The 20,931-nt window shown below is 33.4% G+C and overlaps 1 pseudogene; it reads left to right on the top strand.

Moving 5' to 3' along the window:
- LOC149543653 (histidine biosynthesis bifunctional protein hisIE, chloroplastic-like) overlaps positions 1–20,931 on the top strand; it is a 208,649-nt pseudogene that overhangs the window by 41,999 nt on the left and 145,719 nt on the right.

Below are 20,931 nucleotides of genomic sequence, written 5' to 3'. Positions count from 1 at the left end.
TATAGTAATCATACCTGAAACCTATAGTTAGAGCGAGATGAGACCTGTCATCATACCTCTTGGGCTGTTCATTATTATGTAGTATATGAAAATGCAGTACCTCTATCTCAACATGTCTCAAGGTTCTTTGATTATGCTTGAGCTGGACACTCAACTTCTAGAACATTTTGCAAAAGTGAAATCGATGAAGAAAATCACCTATTCTGATGATGAAGATTTTGCTAATGTTAAAGTTCTACAATGCTTTCCTTATTTGGAGGAGTTGTGCGTGCATTCTCCATTATTGGCCTTGTCCCCTACAAGTGTAAGCATTTGTGTTATTTTAATCTGCATGAAAGCATTTGTTTGCAAGTATTTAAAGTTATGAATTTTTTTTTGGAAAACTCTAACCCAAATTTCATTCTTATAAATAATGCTGATAATTTCTGCTATTTCTTTCCACTCTATGAAATTTATTGTTTCTTAAACTCTTATACCTTATTTATAGGATCAAAATTATGTGGTTTAAACATGAGCACATACTAATTTTCTTAATTTCTACAGTAAAAGTGTTAAAGTTGACTTTTTATTTTTTTCTATCCTTAATTCTTCTTTTACTGTGTGACTTTTAAGAATAGTTGAAGCTTATCTAACCAGTTTTCTATCCAAGTGTCAACTTTGAAATCATTTTTTGTGGATGTAGACTATATGAAACATCCTCCAAACTATGATGTAACATTTCTGATCTTCTCAAACATTCTAAATGGTACTCCACTGCTAGAAGCAATCAAAATAAACATAGATTAAGAAAAGTTTTAAGTTGTGAGTCTTCTGCTGCAACAATGCTAGGTAGTTCCTGTTAGTTGCTAGTTATCTTAGAAAATCAGTGGGGATTTTGTTTCAGTTACAAACACCATTTATAAAATTAGTGCCATGCAGTGTGGAGGCTAAAGAAACACTTGATACACAAACGTGATGTCTTTTAAATTAAAACAAAAAAATACTTACTTTTCAACTACGGGTAAAAAGGAATGCCACTAAAACAATCTAAAATTTGACATTCGTCCTCAAGTTTATACTTGTTGCAGCCTTGGGGATAAAAACACTTTGAGTGTGGAACATAGGGATAAAAGTTTAATCTATAAAATCTACTAGTTGTTTCAACTTTTAGCTTATCATTTACTTTGTGTGACAATGGATAATATAGACTATCAAAATTGATGTGTAATTTTATGGAGAGGCATGTCAGAATATGGATAAATACTTAGCATGAACTTCATAGATAAATAGCATGATTACACATGCCAATTAAAGGTATGATGCTATAATTTCTTCCATTTTTTCATATTTTTGGTGGAACATGCTACTTTATGCTAAAACCTTCATACGATATAATAATCCACTATTTAGTACTGATCTTTATATCTATATCATCTAACATATTTCAAACTTTTCATAGGTTGTAGGACACATCAAAGGAAACAAAGGTGAGGCTAGAAAAGGTTGGGCAACACAGACTTGGCTCTGGGGGATATTAAAAAATCAAAGCACGTGTTATAAGTAGCAATAAATGAATTACAAAGAAAAATGATTTATAAAATGAAAATAATTTTTTTAATTAATAAAAAAATGCAGGGCACTGATTTTAATCTAGAGGCCATAGAAGAACACAAAAAAATTGCCTTCAAGCAAGGCTATGCAGCAGTGGCTGAATGCCTATGGCAAACTTCCATTGCCCCAACTGAACAGTCTCCTGCATCATGTGCACACGTAAATATGCCAACATATAAATTAGAAATTGAATACTAGAGAAACAATTTATTTGATAATAATGTGCATGACATTGCAATGTAGCCTATTAATCGTGACACAGATCATACGTAGCATCATGAACCCCCTGATGTGCATTGTACTATCGATGGAGGTGCTCATTTGTTATTTAAAACTAATTATATAATTATTAATACAATTTATCATCTTTAATTGAACTTGGTGTAACCTTTTTGTGTTGAGCATATAGAATCATGTCATGTTGAGCGAGTGCCAGAGGATGTTTAGACTAATCAGCAGGTAGATCATGTCACACATTCAAGTAAAGAAAATCTATATTTTGTTCTTTTAAATTAATTTATTGATTTATAGTTCTTTTACTTAAATAAAAACTCGTAATTCACTAATATAAAATATTGCGAATTTAACTCATGGAGTGCTTGTTATTGCAGCGGAACCCCCTTTGGTGCAATGGCCTCGTGATGTTCCTGAACGGATGAGGAGGAGACATGTGTTAGAACCAGTACAGGAGGGGGATGACGAGGACATTGATATTCCTCTTAGAAATTTTATGAAAAAAAGAAATGGCAAGAGAGAAAAAAAGAAATGATTATTCATGAATGACTTACTCTTGAATATTGTTAATGAATATTGTGTTAATGAATATTATTCATTAATGGTGGGTGTTAATGAACTATTTAGGAATGACTTACTCTTGAATGTTGCGTGTTAATGAATTATTCACGAATGTTGTGTGTTTATGAATTTTATGTGTTAATGAATGTTATCATGTGACTATAATGATTGAATGTTATATTTCAAAAATGGATGAATTGAATGTTATTAAATGTTAATGAGGATGACAATGACATTGATATTCCTCTTAGAAATTTTATGAAAAAAAGAAACGGCAAGAAAGCAAAAAAGATATGATTATTCATGAATGACTTACTCTTGAATATTGTTAATGAATACTGTGTTAATGAATATTATTCATTAATATTGGGTGTTAATGAATATTGTGTTAATGAATTATTCATAAATGACTTACTTTTGAATTATTCATGAATGTTGTGTGTTTATGAATTTTACGTGTTAATGAATATTGTGTTAATGAATTATTCATAAATGACTTACTTTTGAATTATTCATGAATGTTGTGTGTTTATGAATTTTACGTGTTAATCAATGTTATCATGTGATTATAATGATTGAATGTTATATTTCAAAAATGGATGAATTGAATGTTATTAAATGTTAATAGGGAATTTAGAGTGATGTTAGGGGGGGGGGGGGGCAGGGGCCAAGTGAGCTTCCACCTTCATGTGGTTGGCCCTGTTAAGTAGAGAATATTTAACTATTCTCGAAACCAAGTGAAGCTCAAACTTTAAAGATAAGCTTATAGTTAATAGTGACAACCAATTAGCAAGTTGAAATGAAGTTCTTCGTTATAGGTACCTTTTTAGTTTTTAAAGCACAATATCATGTTTTAATATTGTATAGTTTTTTTTTCTTAAGTTAAAGTATTCTTTTACTATAACAACATAATTTATGACCATTTTAGTAACTATTCTAACATTGCTTTATGAAAAATCCTATTTTGGCAAAGATGGAGATACATGGTGTTGTCTATTCCTTAGGAGATTGGATTGCACAGGTTTGTATCTCAACATGAACATGGCGAATGGTGTGAAATTGCACTTTCCTTAGTTGTGGTTGCATACCTATTGCACTCTTTCGTTTGAAAAATGAATAGAAATACCATATCTAGTAGCTTCTCTATGTTGTATTCATTTATTGGTAATGATTCAATGTCATGCCATTTGATGGTAGGTTCTAGAGTTTCATTTAGTTGTGAGGTGTGTCTTATCTTTTCAAGTTTGTATACTCCATTTGGTATTTTGGTATTAATTGATGATGTCTAGGATCTTCTACCTTCACTGTAGTCTTCATCATCATCCAACTTGTTGTTTGGTATTTTCCATGTTATCCTCTATTTCTATTGTCTTCAGCATGGTTGTGTATTTTATCTATCTAGTTCAAAGATTCTATGTACCTAAGGCGGAAACCATTTAGAACTAAAAGTTGGAGAGATTGTGTTTCCCCCTGTAAAACTAGAAAATATCATGAGTTTAAGGTCAATAAGGAAGAAGTCGTAACATTTTGAGTAGAAAAATATGCTTAAAATTACATATTTAGTTGATTCTTTTGTGAAGTTTCTTATTTCAATTCAATTGATTTTGGTTGTCAACCAAATTCCTAACTCCAATGTCTATTGTATTTCAGTGCTACATGTTCATAGGGATCTTAGTAAAATGATAGTTGACTATTATTTATATTTGAGAATTTGTGTTGTGCCTTACTATGATCCTCTGATAATAGAGGACAAATCAATATGAATTTGTTTCTCATGTCCCATGTTCGATGCTTCTTCTTGTGTAACTAACCACTTTTGATGTGGGTTATGAACTCTGATGCTAGTATGCTATTACACTACCATTTATTATAGAGTAGATATAATAAGTATCTTTGAATATACTATAAGGGTCTCTAAACATGAGTAAAGCAGTATTACATAACGTATATCTGAACTCAAAATTCATGATGTTTTCCACTCTAGAGAAAGAGGGGAACTTAATATACTCATAACACACCTCGTCAGAAGAGATCCATTGGATGGTTTTTGTTGGGGTTTGACTCTCCTGGTGTAGTGCAAAGCTAGGCTTCTAGGTGCTAGGATATTTGCTCTTGTTGGTGGTTCTGGACCCACTGAATGCTCTAGATAATTGTCTGTCAAATTTTGGTTGAACGAGCTACGCTTGGGATGTCAAGTCTTATGCAAAGTTTGTCCTATTTTGTGGTGATAACGTGGACTTTAATCAGTGCAGAAGTATGTTCTATAAATTCCTAGAGTCTCTAGTGCCTCTAAGATTTACACCATTGGGTGACTAATTCTTTGAAGCCCCTAATGTTTGGTGACATTGAGCTATACCTATGTGAGTTATGTTTGGGTTTTCCTTCCTCATCTTTATTTCACTTTTGTGAGTTGTTTTTCCCGAGGCCATTGGAAATTCCCTTTGCTAGTTCCTAAAATTGGATGGATCTAGTACAATTTTGGGCTATTCTATGTTTGTATTCTATTTGAAATAGACATCTCTCCACTTCAATCATGGTTGATGAGAGGCCATGTGTGAAGCATTGAATATAAGGGTTTTCCATTTTGTTGTAGAGATTGCATCTCTATAGGATACATGCCTAATGATTGCCATTTTGTGTATGATAGGTGCTGTCACTTGATGGAGGGCCGTGAAAAATGACCATTTGACAATTAGAGCTTCTAATTCTATTTTAGATTTTCCTTTTGAGGACTTGTTTTATAATGAAGAAGAAACTTTTTTTGATTATATTGATGCTTCTCATGCTGTTGGTCTGAGCTAGACTTCTATCGCTTCCATTCTTGTCCTAATTTTGGATGTTAGACCATATTTTAGGTGCGATGCCTGCTAGCCTTGTGGCCTATGTTGTTGAAGTTACTACTCCCACTTTTGTTTTGAACAAAATTCTACTGATAATGCTGACTCTTAAATAATCACTCTTGGGCCTTGTTTACAGGTTGTAGTGGGGTTTCCTTTGTTGCAATCCTAACAATAGCATTGCTTAGACTTTTGTCCAAGTGAATAGGAAAAGGTTTATTTTGTTGCGTTGTTGATGCCCTATGTTTATGCTTTCATCCCTTGTTTGTGTAAATGTTAACAACCCCTTTTTTCGCTATTATAGAAAAACAACATATCAATATCATCCTTTCAGATAGAACAATACTAGAAGAGTAATGATACTATCTTGAAAAATACAAGAAGCCAAGACTACAATATACACTCATTTGATGAAGCAAACAAAATCCTTCCAACAATAATTAGTCAGAACTACTAAAGTGAATTTTTAGGATTGTATAAACACAATTGGAAAATGGATCAAGAAGATTTCATGTCTTTCTCATGACAACTTTAGTTATTATGTGTAAAATTGGCCTCATTCTTTTAACAATTATTTTCATGTTATTCGTAGAATAATTTTTTATCATTTAAGTTTCTTGTTCTTGCAAGATGAACTACGAGATGCAGTGTTACTGGTGTTTGCAAATAAGTAGGATATTCCCAATGCAATGAATGCTGCAGAGATCATGATAAACTTGGGTTGCATTCTCTTAGGCAACAACACTTGTGAGTATTACATTCTTTATAATTTTCAGTATTAAAAATTGTAGATACTAATCATCTATTATGTTGCACTATTTCTACTTTGCATATAGTTTATCATCACTCTAGTAAAAGAGAAAAAATTTGGAATGTTTAGTGTTGCTTGTGAAATAGCTTGTATCATGTCCTAAGGTATACATAAAGCATCTGTGATAGTTTGTTAGAAATAAATCCTTTAATTTTAGTTGTTATGGCTTTTTTTTAATTTTACAGGTTTGAAAGATTACAGTCGAATAGGATTCAAGAATTTTCTATTACAAAAGTATCTTATTTATTTATTGATATTGATAGATTGAGTAGGTAAAAATTCAGTTTTGATGCATACTCATATGTAGGATGCAAACTTAATTTGATGTGACATTATGTGTGTTCTCTTTTACATTTTACTATCAATTTTCTATCCAATTATTTGACCCAAAACTATTGAGAAACATTGTGAAGGTCACAATTGCTATTAAAATCTTGTACTACCTTTTTACATTTGTCGCTTACCTATCTACAACTCCACAATCGATATTGACAATCTCTTGCCCTCACCATGCAACTGAATTACTTTAGTTTTATTGACGCAGCTGAACTATGAGTGCCTTTTGTGCTCTTGACAAATCGTAAGCTTTCAACTTTTGTGAAGCCATTAAGGATACAAATGAACAACTAGTGAGGTGTCAATTTTAAGGAAATTTTTTGTTTCTATAATGTACAGTTCAATTGCTAGAAATATTTCATCTAGATTGTTAATTGATAGATTGTTAACTTTTTATGTCATTTTCTACTTTGGTTGGGTAGTTCTCCTTGCATTTGTAAATCGTAAATCTTGCTGCAGTCTTTAGCCTAATGAAAGTTTGGTATTACATCCAAGGTGATAACATAGTTGACTTAAAACTTTGCATTAAAGAAAACATCAAAGGATAATATTTGAATTGTGGATATTTGTAAATTATGTTGGTTTTAGACATAGTTATAGTTATATATGCGCTCTTATGATGATGTGATTGGGACTGTAAGTTATTTTGTCACATTTATCTATTTGAAAAATAGATGAAATTATTGGCTTTCATTCCTGATAAATAATTCTTTCCCAATTTTATTCTTCCCTGCAAGAACCAAAATTTTGACACGCTGTGCCAATTATTGCAAAGGCTTTGCTCTCATAGGAGCCTTTTAAACTGCACAAAATTTGAGTTGTAAAGCATAATTGCTCGGTGGAGACTCAAGATATCGTGCACATTTCTTCCTCCTTCCCATTGTTTTGTATAAAATAAATCATGTGACAAATGAAACAATGGTGTGGAGGTAGAAATGTGCACGATACCCCGACTCTCATGCAAGAAGAAATTACACTTTAGAATCAAATTTTGTGCAGTTTAGAAGGCTCCTATGAGAGCAAAGCTTTTACAATAAATGGGATAGCTCATTGAAATTTCTACATATCTTGGTCTTAATTTTGACACAAATGCAATATTTTTGTCAAAATTTCGAGGCAAAATTGGTCCACTTTGGCGTCGCTTGTATGGCACCGGTGGAGAAATGTATATTGCTTTCGTCGCAATTTCAATGCAAATGCAATATTTTGGTCGAAATTTTGACACAAAACTAGTCCACTTTGGCGTCACTTATATGCCACCAGCAGAGAAATGTAAATTGGATTCGTCGCAATTTCAACGCAAAATTATGAAGGTTTCCGTCGAAATTTCGACGAGCACTGCTAGCAAATGAGGAAATACCACTTTAGCTTAGACCAGGGAAATCGACGAAATTCGTGTCGGTAAGTCTACCTTTATGTAGTCAAAATTTTGATGGAAAATGTATGTGGCAAAAAATTGACCAAAAAAGACCAACAGCAAGCTTGGTCGCCTTATCGACCTACTCTTGTCAAAATTTTGACCTTTTTGCATCAAAATTTAAGCCTAAATTTACTAGTGAGGCGAGAAACTGTAAAATGTAACCCAAGATATTCAAAATTTGAACTGTCACACTTTCACAAGTGGTTAATGTTAATCATGAGTTAAAGCTATAAAAGAGTGACAATGTGTATTCAAATGGTCGCAAGTGGTTAAATACAACCTTTAGTCAACACATCGAAGTAGCGAGAGCCTATCATTTCATCATCGCATCGAGTAAAGGCATCAGAATGATAGTTGCGAAGGAATAAAAAGGGAGAAATAAGGAAGATTGTTAGGTTTAATCTTGATCATTGATCCAAGATCAATGGCTAGAATTCAAATAGCTGCGATCATTGAAATATGAATTACATAGACCTAATGCCAAACAACAAAATATGAAGAAAATAAAGATTTTTGCAAGGTTCTAGAAGTAGCATGAAGATAAATAGTCACCATATGTTTTCAAAAGTGCCATGGAGTCAAGATCATCAATGGGGAAGATGCCATGTGTCCATACAAAGGTTGGCAAACTTGATGCTGAATTGGCTCTGTAATTCAATTTACCTAATTTGCTCTTCATGTTTTGTTTCCCATTCAATTCATAGATTATTTCTACATTGAGAATTGAAGGATGATTACATGTGATTCTATGATCACCTCATAGATTCCATTTCACCCTGGTATTTACATTATAAGTAATTTATTTACTTTTATATGATTTTGCCTCTCCTCTTGTTTATTCCATGGCATGTTAAAATTAGTTTCATTGGGAATTGAAGAATAAATGTGGATGAATCTATTAGCAACTTCTGGGATTTCATTTCATCTAAGTATAATAGTTAAATAAATTCTATTTTCCTTCATATGCATCTCTTCTTCCTTTCCTCTTTTGCATTTAGATAATTAATCTACATTTAGATTATAAGTAAGAGTCCGAAAATTTGAAGATAACCTACTATAGTCATTCCATTGTGTGTGATAAGTTGTCCCAATCCATTTTGCCTAAAATTTTTGTGTCTACAAGCAATTTGGTAAGCCTTTACTGCTCTCAAGTTAATCGCTTATTCTATCGAAACTTGATCTAAGAAAGACATATTCATTGTGCATCAGTGCAAATTCTAATGGAGTTGTACCTTGTAATTCAGAGGGTAGTGATAGAACACATACACTGACCCATTTGTTGGTGACATCCTTTTGTTTCTCCGAAGAATTGGACATTAAAAGATTTTAAAATCTAACAAAAGAACAAACTGTTAACCAACAGACTAGACTGGAACAGTGATTCGATGATAATTTTTAAACTTCTGCATCTTGTATTCCTTGTTGAATTTTGCAGCCTATATGAAATAGCAATCCTTAAACTAATTTAAGGGTTGCTCCAAATTTATGGAAGACATTGAATACAAACTCCTGCTTTTGCAGATAATATACCTTGGAAAGCCTGATGGTCCAACGTGTCACACAAGGAAGGAGACCTGTTATTTTATTGCAGCATCTGATTTTGTCAAAAACTCAAATGTACAAGAGCTGCATTGTCTGACATTGCTTCTTTTATTGCAAGTTTGAAGCATGTTATCATGTTTATGTGTTTATTGAAAATAAGCATTGCATAGTCAAGCTTCAGTTTTAACAATGAGCATTTAAAAAGAAAATATCGATGATTTGAATGTGTGGATATTTTCTGGAGAAAATTGCTTATTCATTTTAGTTTGTGTGTTCTCAGGTCGAAGTAAAAAGACTGCCACTTACATCACTATATTCTCTAGAAGATACCATTCTTCAACGAAAAATCAGATTTAAGGGACTTGAATTTTACGAAGCCTTCATGGACAGAGAAGTTGTTGGATGACCAAAAGCTACTTTGTTCCAAAATACGGTATGCATCTTTCCTTTCATGTGTGGGAAAATTTGTTTCAGTTTGCTTCTAATATTTCATTTCCTTTTTGTGTTATTACCTTGTGTAATGTCGCCAAAATATGAAAGAACTTTATAATGTACCGGGCACGAGAAAGACAAAGAAACACAGTGTCAGACAATGTATACTTCAAATATGAGGTCACAGTCTTACAACAATGATCAGGAATCTGGAAACTCTTCGACAATGAGTTTTTTTTTTTTTTAAATCAGAGATTAGTTTATGTGATGGGGCCATTATTTCGAGAGAAGCGTTTATTTTGTTGAGCAGAGTAGCAAACGGTCCCAGTAATCATCAAAGACATTGTTTGTAGCCATGGCAGGAAGGGTGCACCAGTGTCACATGCGAATGGATGTCTGTTCTTAGGGAATGTACCCCAATATCGTCTCACGCAAGGGAATGATTTTAGGATTGTGATGAATAGTAATTTGCTTATAAAGCTCCCACAAAAGCTGAGACATGAATTAGTCTTTGCCCTTTCCCTTTTCTGTTGATGATTTCCCTCAATATGATCAGTGCAAATACCTTTAATATTTCTTATTCCTTATTTTAATTTTGCTTCATACGATTCCCTTCCTTTCTTATTTGATCCATTGAGTTGCAGAGGTAATAGAAGTATTGCAATGCCTTGGGATGGGGATCTATTCCCATTTATGAAGGTTGCACGGATGGGGTATTTGGGGTACTTAAAGGTATGGGTAGGGGTATTTTTCATAATAGGGGATGGGTAATTGGGTATGTCAAACTTTATTTTTAATTATACTTTTATATTTATAGAAAATCTGAAATTATGAGTCGTGACAATAGTTTTACAAAACAAGAACAGTGATAAAGTTTGTAAATGTAATGTACTATTTACAAATTTAGATTTTCTATGTTTGTAATAATAATATATGATAAATGTTTAGGTGCATAACACAAAAGAAAGGCTTTAACCATGAACAAGTAGATCATAAATTATATGACAATGACATATTGCAAATGGTAAACTTAAGACTTGAATGGTGATAAAGTTTATTGTTAATCAATATTGCATCATAGTTTCAAACTGATTAAGTATTGAGTTAAGCTTGATAAACACGAAGTTGATATGCAAATAAAAAATAAAAAATTCCTAATCAAGTTCTTTAGCTATGATGCTCGCCATCAAGTACCTAGTACTTAGGATACATGTACTTGGGTACTTGGGTACAAGTACCATGGAAGTCATGCAACCTTGCCATTTATACCCTTGTAACATCTCCTTAGAGAGACATGTCATGTGGACATGACTTTGGTATATGTTTATCATGAGTATACTAAGTATTAAATTTTAAATATTCAAAATTATTTTATTTGGTTAAGATAAGTAGATATTATAAAATATAAATATAAATATAATAGTGATTTATTAATTACTAATTATAGTATAGTCAAGTTATTATATTTATATTGTAATTATTTTATAATAATGTTGTATTAAAATATTATATTGTTTATTTATTTTAAGGTTTCATTATTATTAAATCTTTCTTTAGAGGGCATTATAAGTAGGGTTTTAAATGGGGAACATGATGATTGTCCCCTCCGAAAATCACTTGTCCTAAAGCAATAATTGGAGATTTACTTTAACTTGTATTCTACTATGGTACTTCAACATTATCATATGTGTATCTCCCTTATTAATAGTAGAAACTTGGAAAACCTTAAATTTTAAGACACATTTTCTTTCATCTTCTAGAGAAATGGATCAAGGTCATATAATGGTGCTGGTTAAAATAAATTCATACATTTTGGATTCACTCTAGTTATTGTCTTCTTCTTGATCAACTAACAATATAGAGAAAGCGCAAAGCATACAATCAAAGACACATTTTGTAAAGTGCACAACGACTCAAAGCATACATGAAGTAGGCACATGAATGCATGAAGACACAACATACATGAAGTACACACAAAATATGCACAAAGTACATACTTGAATATATCTAAGCATAGACCTAGATTTTTTTTGCTAGACACATGAGGCATAAACACACATTCAAGATATATCTATCTTTTGGAGTAACAAATCCACAAAAGGAGTGAATGTCCAATAAGGGCTAGATCCATCTCTTGGAGGAATAAATCCACATGATGTTATAAATATTATAGTAATTTATTAATTCATAATGATGACATTGTAATATTATATTTATATTGTAATTAATCTTATAAATGTGTTGCGCTAAAATATTATATATTATTTATTTATTTTAAGATTTTATTATTATTACTTATTATTGAACATTTATTTAGAGGATATTATAACTAGGGTTTGAAATGAAGAACATGCAAATCCTCCCCTCACAAAATTTCTTGTCTTGAAGCAATGATTGGAGATTTATGTTTAACTTGTATTTTATTATGCTACTATAACATTATCATGTGTGTCTCCCTCAGTGATAGTAGAAACTTGGAAAAGCTTAAATTTTAAGACAAGTTTTCTTTCATCTTTATAGAGAAAAGGATCAAAGCGTATATTCATACATTTTGGGTTCATTGTAGTTATTCTCTTCTTATTGATCAACTAAAAATATAGAGAAAGCACAAAGCATACATGAATTCATGAAAACACAACATACATGAATACATAAAGACACAAAGAATACATAAAGTAGAGACTTGAATATATCTAGGCACAGGTATACACATGAATACATATGTAGATATTATTTAGTTGACACATGAGATTTTAGGATATATCCATCTCTTGGGATAATAAGCCCACAAGAGGAAAGAACCTCCAATAAGGGCTAAATCCATCTCTTGGAGTAATAAATTGGCAAGAGATAAGGTAGTCCAACCAACAAAGAAACATCTCTTGGAGTAAAAAATCCATAGAGGTAGGGACATCTAACCAGGATAGAACCTTCTCTTTAAGTAACAAATGCATATGAGGTAGGAATGTCCAACCAGGTCAAGAACCATATCTTCGAAGTTATAAATCCACTAGAGGCAGAAATGTCCAACTAGGACTAGAATTATCTCTTTGACTTACAAATCTACAAGAGGCACAAATTTCCAATGAGCACTAGATTCATCTCTTGGAGTAATAAATCCATAAGAGACATAGATGTCCAACTAGGACTAGATTCATCTCTTGGAGTAATAAATCCACAAGAGATAGGAATGTCCAACGAGGACTATATTCATCTCTTGGAGTAATAAATATGTGAAAGGAAGGAACATCTAACCATGGCAAAAATCATCTCTTAGATTAACCACCCTTCAAAAATAGGAAGGTCTAACCAGGATAGAACCTTCTCTTGGACTAACAAATGAACAAGAGGTAGGAACATCCAAGTAGAACTAGATCCATGTCTTTGGAGTTATAAATTCACTAGAGGTAGAAACATCCAACTAAGATTAGAATTATTTCTTGGAGTAAAAAATGTACAAGAAGAGCCAATTTCCAACCAGGACTAGATTCATCTCTAGAAGTAATAAATCTACAAGAAGTAGGAATTTCCAATTATGACTAGATCCATCTCTTCGAGTAATAAATTTTTGAAAGGAAGGAACATCTAACCATGGCCAAAATCAACTCTTGGACTAATCATCCTTCACAAATAGTGCATTTTTATGATGTAACCCATCTCTATTCCACCATAGACCTTATCTATGACTTTGTATGATGTAGCCCATGCCCATACCATTACAAGCCTTTTGTAGTGCCTTTGTATGATGTAGGATGGTCTATCCCATTATAAACTTACCTTATAGTTTGACTATGATAAGAGTTCACAGATTTCAATGGAATTTTTGATTTGATCCTTTCTTGTGTCGGTTTGTAGGGTCTACTCTCTTCTATCTTGATTTTCCCATTATCAGTTTTTTGTTATATACCCTCAGATTATTTCTAAATCAATTTTATTCATGTGTGATGCTTTCTTTTTGTTTAATAATTGTGTATTCATATCTCTATCTTTTCCCTTTCTAGGATCATAATTTCTCGTTAGCTAGGTTGCATCAACTTTTTCCTTTTAGACTTGCAAGAATTTTCTCTAATACTAATTTGTAGGGCCTCCAAAATATGGAAGAACTTTGTATTATACCATGCATGACAAAGAAAAAGAAACATAGTGATAGAAAATACATATTTCAAAATTCACAAAACATCATTCATTTTTTACAACAACAAGACAACATAAAATATCAGGGGTCTTCTTATGATATATCTCTACATTGCTAATCATAGAGATGGATATAGTTATGTTTGAAGAATGTCTTATTATAGAATGTCTAGGTTTAAATTATTCTATTGATAACTCGATGGGTATAGGGATTTGTGATCAATAAATTTGAATTGCCTCTATCTAGTCACATCTTGTATGTATGTCGATCTATAGATTATGCTTCCCTCCTCAATGAAGATGGCCATATTGTAGTTTGAGTATCTAAAAATAATATATCATATAGGAAATTTTATTTGAACTTAGCGAAAATGACAAATACTATGTTTACAATCCAAGATTTAATGGAGGATATGCAATGTGCATTAAGTAGACCTTTGCATTGGTGTGCATTCTGTGACATAGACAACACAATACAAAATACAGAGGGTTTTCTTTCCTCTCTTGATCAAATTCTTCAATGTGCTAAATAGTTGAACTATGTAATCACAAATATGAGTCCAAGGTTCCTAATGCGTGTGATTTTTCAACTCAAGATTGATTCTTGTGGTATGATGATTGGCTGAAAATCTCTAATGAGACTTCCATGGTTATTCAACTTTCCACTTTAAATTTTAAATTTTAAAATTTCCCTTTTCTTTTTTCTTTTTCTGGATTTTCTAGGTTTTACCAAGATTTCTAAATCAAAGTAAAAAGAGGTTGGTTTGACAAGATAATATAATTCCATGAGCTAATCCTATGAACACTAGAGATAATATTGCATAAAGGGAATCTAAGACATATCCCTACTCTTATAAAATCAACAACCTCACAAGGACAATGCTATTGTCTCATGTATAACAAAATATTTTCACAATAGAAGTTTAATATATTTCAAGTGTTAAAAGTAACCTTGCAAACCAATTGGAAATCATCCAACTATAAAGGTGTGAACATATTTATTCCACATAAAGCTCATTGAAATTCTAATTATTTATTATTTATAGATTTGGTGTATGTATATTCTTCATTATCTTCAAGAGCAAGATTTGATCATCATTTTAATAAATTGGTGGTGCCCCTTCACCAAGGACCAACACTCAATTTAATTAATTAAAATAATTATCTTACATTAGCATATTATATATAGTTATATTATAATACTTATATAATAATACTATATAACATAATTATAATATTCAATAAAAATATTATTCATATAATAATAATATTATAACAATAAATATAATTATTAAATTATCATAATGTTTATTTATTAGTTAATTAATTTGTTAAATAATTCTTCCTATTATTTGGCACATCATTGTGAGTTAGATATGTAAGCCTCGTAAAGCTTCCAATGCTCATCTTAGATAGAAGGGCTTCCATATTAGGTTAAGTCATAATGAATGTATTATTATGTTTCACCATAAACATCACAATGAACTTTAGATATCTCCATATAGCATGCCCACATATGTCACCTTATTATTGGGCATTATGGATTTAGATATTTAGCACATGACATGTCCTAAGATACCACCTCATGCAATATCACCCATACAGGATTTAAGAAATTACCTTTATGGCATGTCCTTGTATATGACCACAAGCACTATCCACCATAAATGATTTTAAGATATCTACCATTATGACATGTCCTCAGATATCACTACATGTGCTAGCCACCATAAATAATTTTAAGATATCTACCATTATATTAATTCCTCAGATGCCACCACATGTGTTTATCCACCATGATTAATTTATAAAATTATCTTTATGACATGTCCTCAGATACTACAACACACACTATCCACCATAAGGGATTTTAAGATATCTACTATAATGTCACATCCTCAAATAACACCACATGCACTATGCACCATAATGGATTTCAAGATATCTACATATCTGATGGATATCCATATTGGTTCATGAGATAGTAACCATCATTGTGAGATCATCACCTCATAATGAGGGTAGTAGTGTACAATTATCTTATAGTTATATTATTGTCACCCCACAAAGATATTTATTTCATAGGTACAAAGAAAACTGCCACAAACTTTTCCATGTGATATTGTTACATGACATCACACATAATATATGCACCATGAACCATATCAGAGGGTGGAATAAGGGATTTCACCTCAAATGTCTCTCTCAAAGAGAAAAAAGCATCATAAGGGATTGCACCTTGAATTTCTCTCTCACAAATAAGGCCACACTAACGAAGGATTTCATCTCAAATTTCTGCCCTATTGAGAGGATATCACTAAGAAGATATTAAATTCTAAATTTGACCTCATCCAAGGTTACTTTTGATGAACTATTAGACTCCCATTGAATCTAATTTCAACCTTTTGACTTTCTTATCCAAGGCTATCTTTGATGAACTACCATGCTACCTTTGAATTTGATATCGACCTTATCACCTCCTCATTCAATGTTGCATCTCATAAATTGTTAGACTCCTCTTCTTAGAGAGATCTCTCAACTTAGTCCTTAAGGCCATCAGAGAAGACCCAAGACCATAATCCCTTGAAATTATTAAGGAATTTGACCTTTGTTAATTTTCCTTAGAGAAGAAATACAATATGAAGAGCCATGCTCAACAAATACTACAAATCTCACACCGTGGTTAGTGGCTTGTGCCAAACAATAGCTTACCAACCCAAAGCTATGAAACTCTCATATGCATAACAATAATGGGAATACAAAATCATATTCCTTGCATATGATGCAATCTGCATAAAACCATTCTTGCACCGATAAACTAAGAAATGGTGTCAAATGAAAGGGAATTGTTAGCTCACTGTTTAACAATGACACTTGATATTTAGGGAATCACATTCAATAAGGAACTTCAAAATTCCATCTACATCTAGGAGATTGAGAATTGTGAAAATTCCTATTGTAGTCACTAATTATTAATCTCCTATGTTAAATGATTATTAAACTTCAAAAAATAAATTCATGACTAATATCAGAAAATAACACAAGTGCAACTTCACCAATAAAATAGAGAAAGAAATTCACAACACAATGAACAAAATTATTTTTTGGACAAATTGACCTTAGAAAATACCCTAAGGGAAAACCAGTTCTATAGATGAGGAATTATATTAACTTTGAAAAATCAAGAGATACAAAATTCCTTGCCTCTCACTAGTAGAACTCAAACAACCTCCTAATTTCTCTTGTTGATATTCCTCCATTGTTATCCCTAACGCTATCATTGTGCCCTTACTAACACTACAAGCCAATTTTCTATCACTGCAAACTCATTTGCTAGCACTGCATATGCTTCTACAAAGTTTCTTATACTCCAAATTCCCCCTAACCCCCTTTTATACTACTCCTATTGGATAACCAATGGCCAAGATTGATTCTCAATTGGTGTTCAAGATTAAAACAACTTAACAACTCTAACCAAGTTGGTTTCTAGTTGTATCTAAAAGTGGTCAATTAATTAACAAATATTTGTCCCTAAACCAACCAACTAGTTAGCAAAAAAATTATTTCCTAATCAACTACATATGGATGAACAACTATCCAAGCTACCAAAACTAACACTCCCTCTTTGTGAGGAAGTTGTTCTGCATGACACCTAACTTATCTCTGAAGAAAATAAATTTAGCCTTTCCCAATGCCTTAGTCAGAATGTCTGCTACCTGCTCCTCTGTAGGTATGTACTATAGCTGAACAACTCCCCATTGTACACAATCTCTAATGAAGTGATCACTAGTACATTTGGGCTCATTTTTTGACCTTTATTGGTAAAAATTTTGATCCAAACTTTGACCAAACTTTGACCAAATTTGACAAACACATTGGTTGAAAATTTTTTGATCAATATTTTGACCAAACTTCTAGTTGGTCAAAATTTTGACCAATACGTTGGTCAAAAATTGTTGAAATTGCTAGCACATTTTTTGCAGGGCATAGGTCACAATTTTGACCAGTGCTTGGTAGAAAACTGCAGGGCATTGGTCAAAATTTTGACCAATGCTTGGAAGAAAACTACTAGGCATTGGTCAAAATTTTGACCAATGCTTGGTTGAAAACTACTGGGCATTGACCAATGCTTGGTAGAAAACTACTAGGCATTGGTCAAAATTTTGACCAATGCTTGGTCAAATGTTTTTGAGGCACATAGTTATTGAGGTCCACTTTAGGAATGGCCCTTCCTGTGAAATTTCCATCTAAAACCTTTCTAATGAGATAATGTGTTATGAGCTCTTCATTAGTGGGATAGAACGTGAATCCAAGAGGCAGTTGTGCATCACCCATATCATGAACCATGATACGGGTGATCCACAACTGCCTCTTGGATTCATGGTCCATACCACTGATGAAGAGCTCATAACACATTATCTCATTAGAAAGGTTTTAGATGGAAATTTCATAGGAAGGGCCATTGCTGAAGTGGACCTCAACAACTGTGAGCCTCAGGGAGGGTTCAATTCCCTCCTTTATTATTCACTATGCATATAATCCCATACACCCATTTGATCTCAAATGATGATATGTACTGAATGTTGAGTGTCTATGCTGAGTGCTTTAAAACCATCCATTTCATGCCTTCATCTGTACACAATGTCTTTCTAGTTTCTTTCTACTTGTACACCCATTTCATTTCATATGATCATCTGAAAAATTTGTCACTCTAAGCTCTCAACTGTTTCCTCTTGATTGATTGGACGCGCTAAGTTGGCTTGCCAACTTGCCCCACCAAGTCGACTGTTCAAGTATGCTCACCAATTTGACTGTTTGAGTTTGGTCATCAAGTCACCCCACCAAAGTGCCTCATCAAGGTCAATATTTAGGTCTGCTCATTGAGCTTGCTCACCAAGTCATCTCACCATGTTGCATCTCTAAGTGGTCTTACTAAGTCGGCTTACCAACTTGCCCCACCAAGTTGCCACTTTAAGCCCACTCACCATGTTAGATCGTTAGGTCGGCTCCCCAAGTTAGCTCGCCAAGCTGATAATTGAAGTACGCTCACAAAGTCAGTCCCCTAGGCGAACTCTCAAGGTCAGCTCACCAAGTCACCCACACTTGCCCCACCACCTTGCCACTTTAAGTCGACTTGCCATGTCAGCTTGCCAAGTTGACTCCCCTAGTCTACTTGCCAAGCCAACAATTCAAGTACGCTCACCAAGTCGACTCTTTATGTTCGCTCACCAAGTTCGCCCCCTAAGTCAACCCACCAAGTCACCCCCACCCAGTCACCTCAATGAGTCAACTCTTTAAGTGAGCTCACTAAGTGGTTTTACCACCTTGCCTCAGCATGTTGGCTTGTTATGTGTGCTTGCCAAGTTGCCCCACTGAGTTGCTTCTCTAAGACAACTCACCATGTCAACTCACTTGTTCGGCTCACCAAGTCAACTATTCAAGTATGCTGTCCAGGTGGGCTCGCGAAGTCACCCCACCAAGTCATGTCAACAAGTCGATTGTTCAAGTACACTCGCCAAGTTGACTCTGAGTTTTCTCATCAAGTCAGCTTGCTAAGTTGCCTCAACAAGTTGACTCCTTAAGTTTGCTCACCAAGTTAGCTCTCCAAGTTATCTCACCATCTCGTCTCACCAAGTGGGGCTCTCTACGTAGGCTCGCCACTCTGCCCCACCAGGTCACCTCTTTAAGGCCACTAACAATGTTGACTTGCTAGGTCTATTCCTAACATTGACTCACCGAGTCAACTATTCAATTATGCTCACCAAGTCACCTCACCAAGTTGACTCTTTATGTTCACTCACCAAGTCCGCTCACCATGTCAGCTCACCAAGTTAGCTCACCAATTCACCCCTCCAAGTCATTCAATACGACAACTACAAGATGATAGATGTCCTGCCATTCTCATGGCCCAAGGGGCCATATGACTTGGACACTCATTATGTTCCCTTGAGTTTAGTTGAGGATGACAGTCTCAACTCTCCTAGCATCATATCAAGCTCTTCCACCAAATTCCTAATATGGTCAGCTATTAGAAGTATGCAATGAAATGGATACAAGTGAATTTAGGGTGTTCTATTTTCAATATCATTTGTATAATGATCATAGATCCTTGATACAATTTTCTCTAAATTGAATTACAATTACATATTTTATATACAGAATACTATTTATAAATAACTTATGTTGTGGGACTTGTTATTTTTGGGAAAAATCCAGTATATCCCATAAAGATATCATTACGCTGCTTATGCAGGAGCCCCATCATTTTGAAGAATCATACCATTTTTGGTAGGAACCTAAAGGGAAATTTTCGTAACAAGTTGATGCCTTCCATTTGGGAAAGAGCTTTTAATTAAAAAATTGATGAAAATTGATTCATTTCTCTAGCACAACAGAATAGAACAAGCTTTCCTCTACTCAACAGTTGAACCAAAATACAAAGCAAGCTGCAAGTTATATAAAATCCATGCCTAGCCCAAAATGTACTACCATCGGTAACTTCAACATAGATCACAATGCCTAGTTATGGAGGAGATCGAACACCACCGACTTCCAATCTCAGCAAGTTTCTAGCATTTATGCCCTATCAAGGCCAAAATATAAAATAGGGACAACAGTATCCTCAGTGGAAGATGTATCCAAGAATAGCTATTCCTCCAACTATGCCTGGTGTTGTTGGTGCTTCATCACAAGCCATTCATGCTGTCGAAATAATAAGTTTCTCTTAGCAAGGAAGGAACCAGCATAGTAATACAAATACAAGGGCTAGCACAATTTTCTCAACTCAAGCTTCATTTGTTACAATGAAGCCCTTTAATTAGTCTTGAGCAACCTCTTAACCAAAAAACTCAACCAGACAAGTAACCTATGGTGGGGCTTTGGCATTACATGAAAATTTGAAATACAACACGAATTAGTTGCCAAATTGAATCTAAACATCTAGGATAATGGCTTGCTCTAGTTGACTAATAATGAAATTACAATAAGAGAGATGCCAGAAAAAGGGCAATAAAAATCAGAGCAACATGATGTAC

Source organism: Cupressus sempervirens, chromosome 8 (genome assembly GCF_028749045.1).
Source record: "Cupressus sempervirens isolate cs-2001-9-10 chromosome 8, ASM2874904v1, whole genome shotgun sequence".
In the NCBI taxonomy this organism is placed as follows: domain Eukaryota; kingdom Viridiplantae; phylum Streptophyta; class Pinopsida; order Cupressales; family Cupressaceae; genus Cupressus; species Cupressus sempervirens.
Note: the sequence above shows the minus strand (reverse complement) of the source record. Positions and strands in the feature narration are given on the sequence as shown.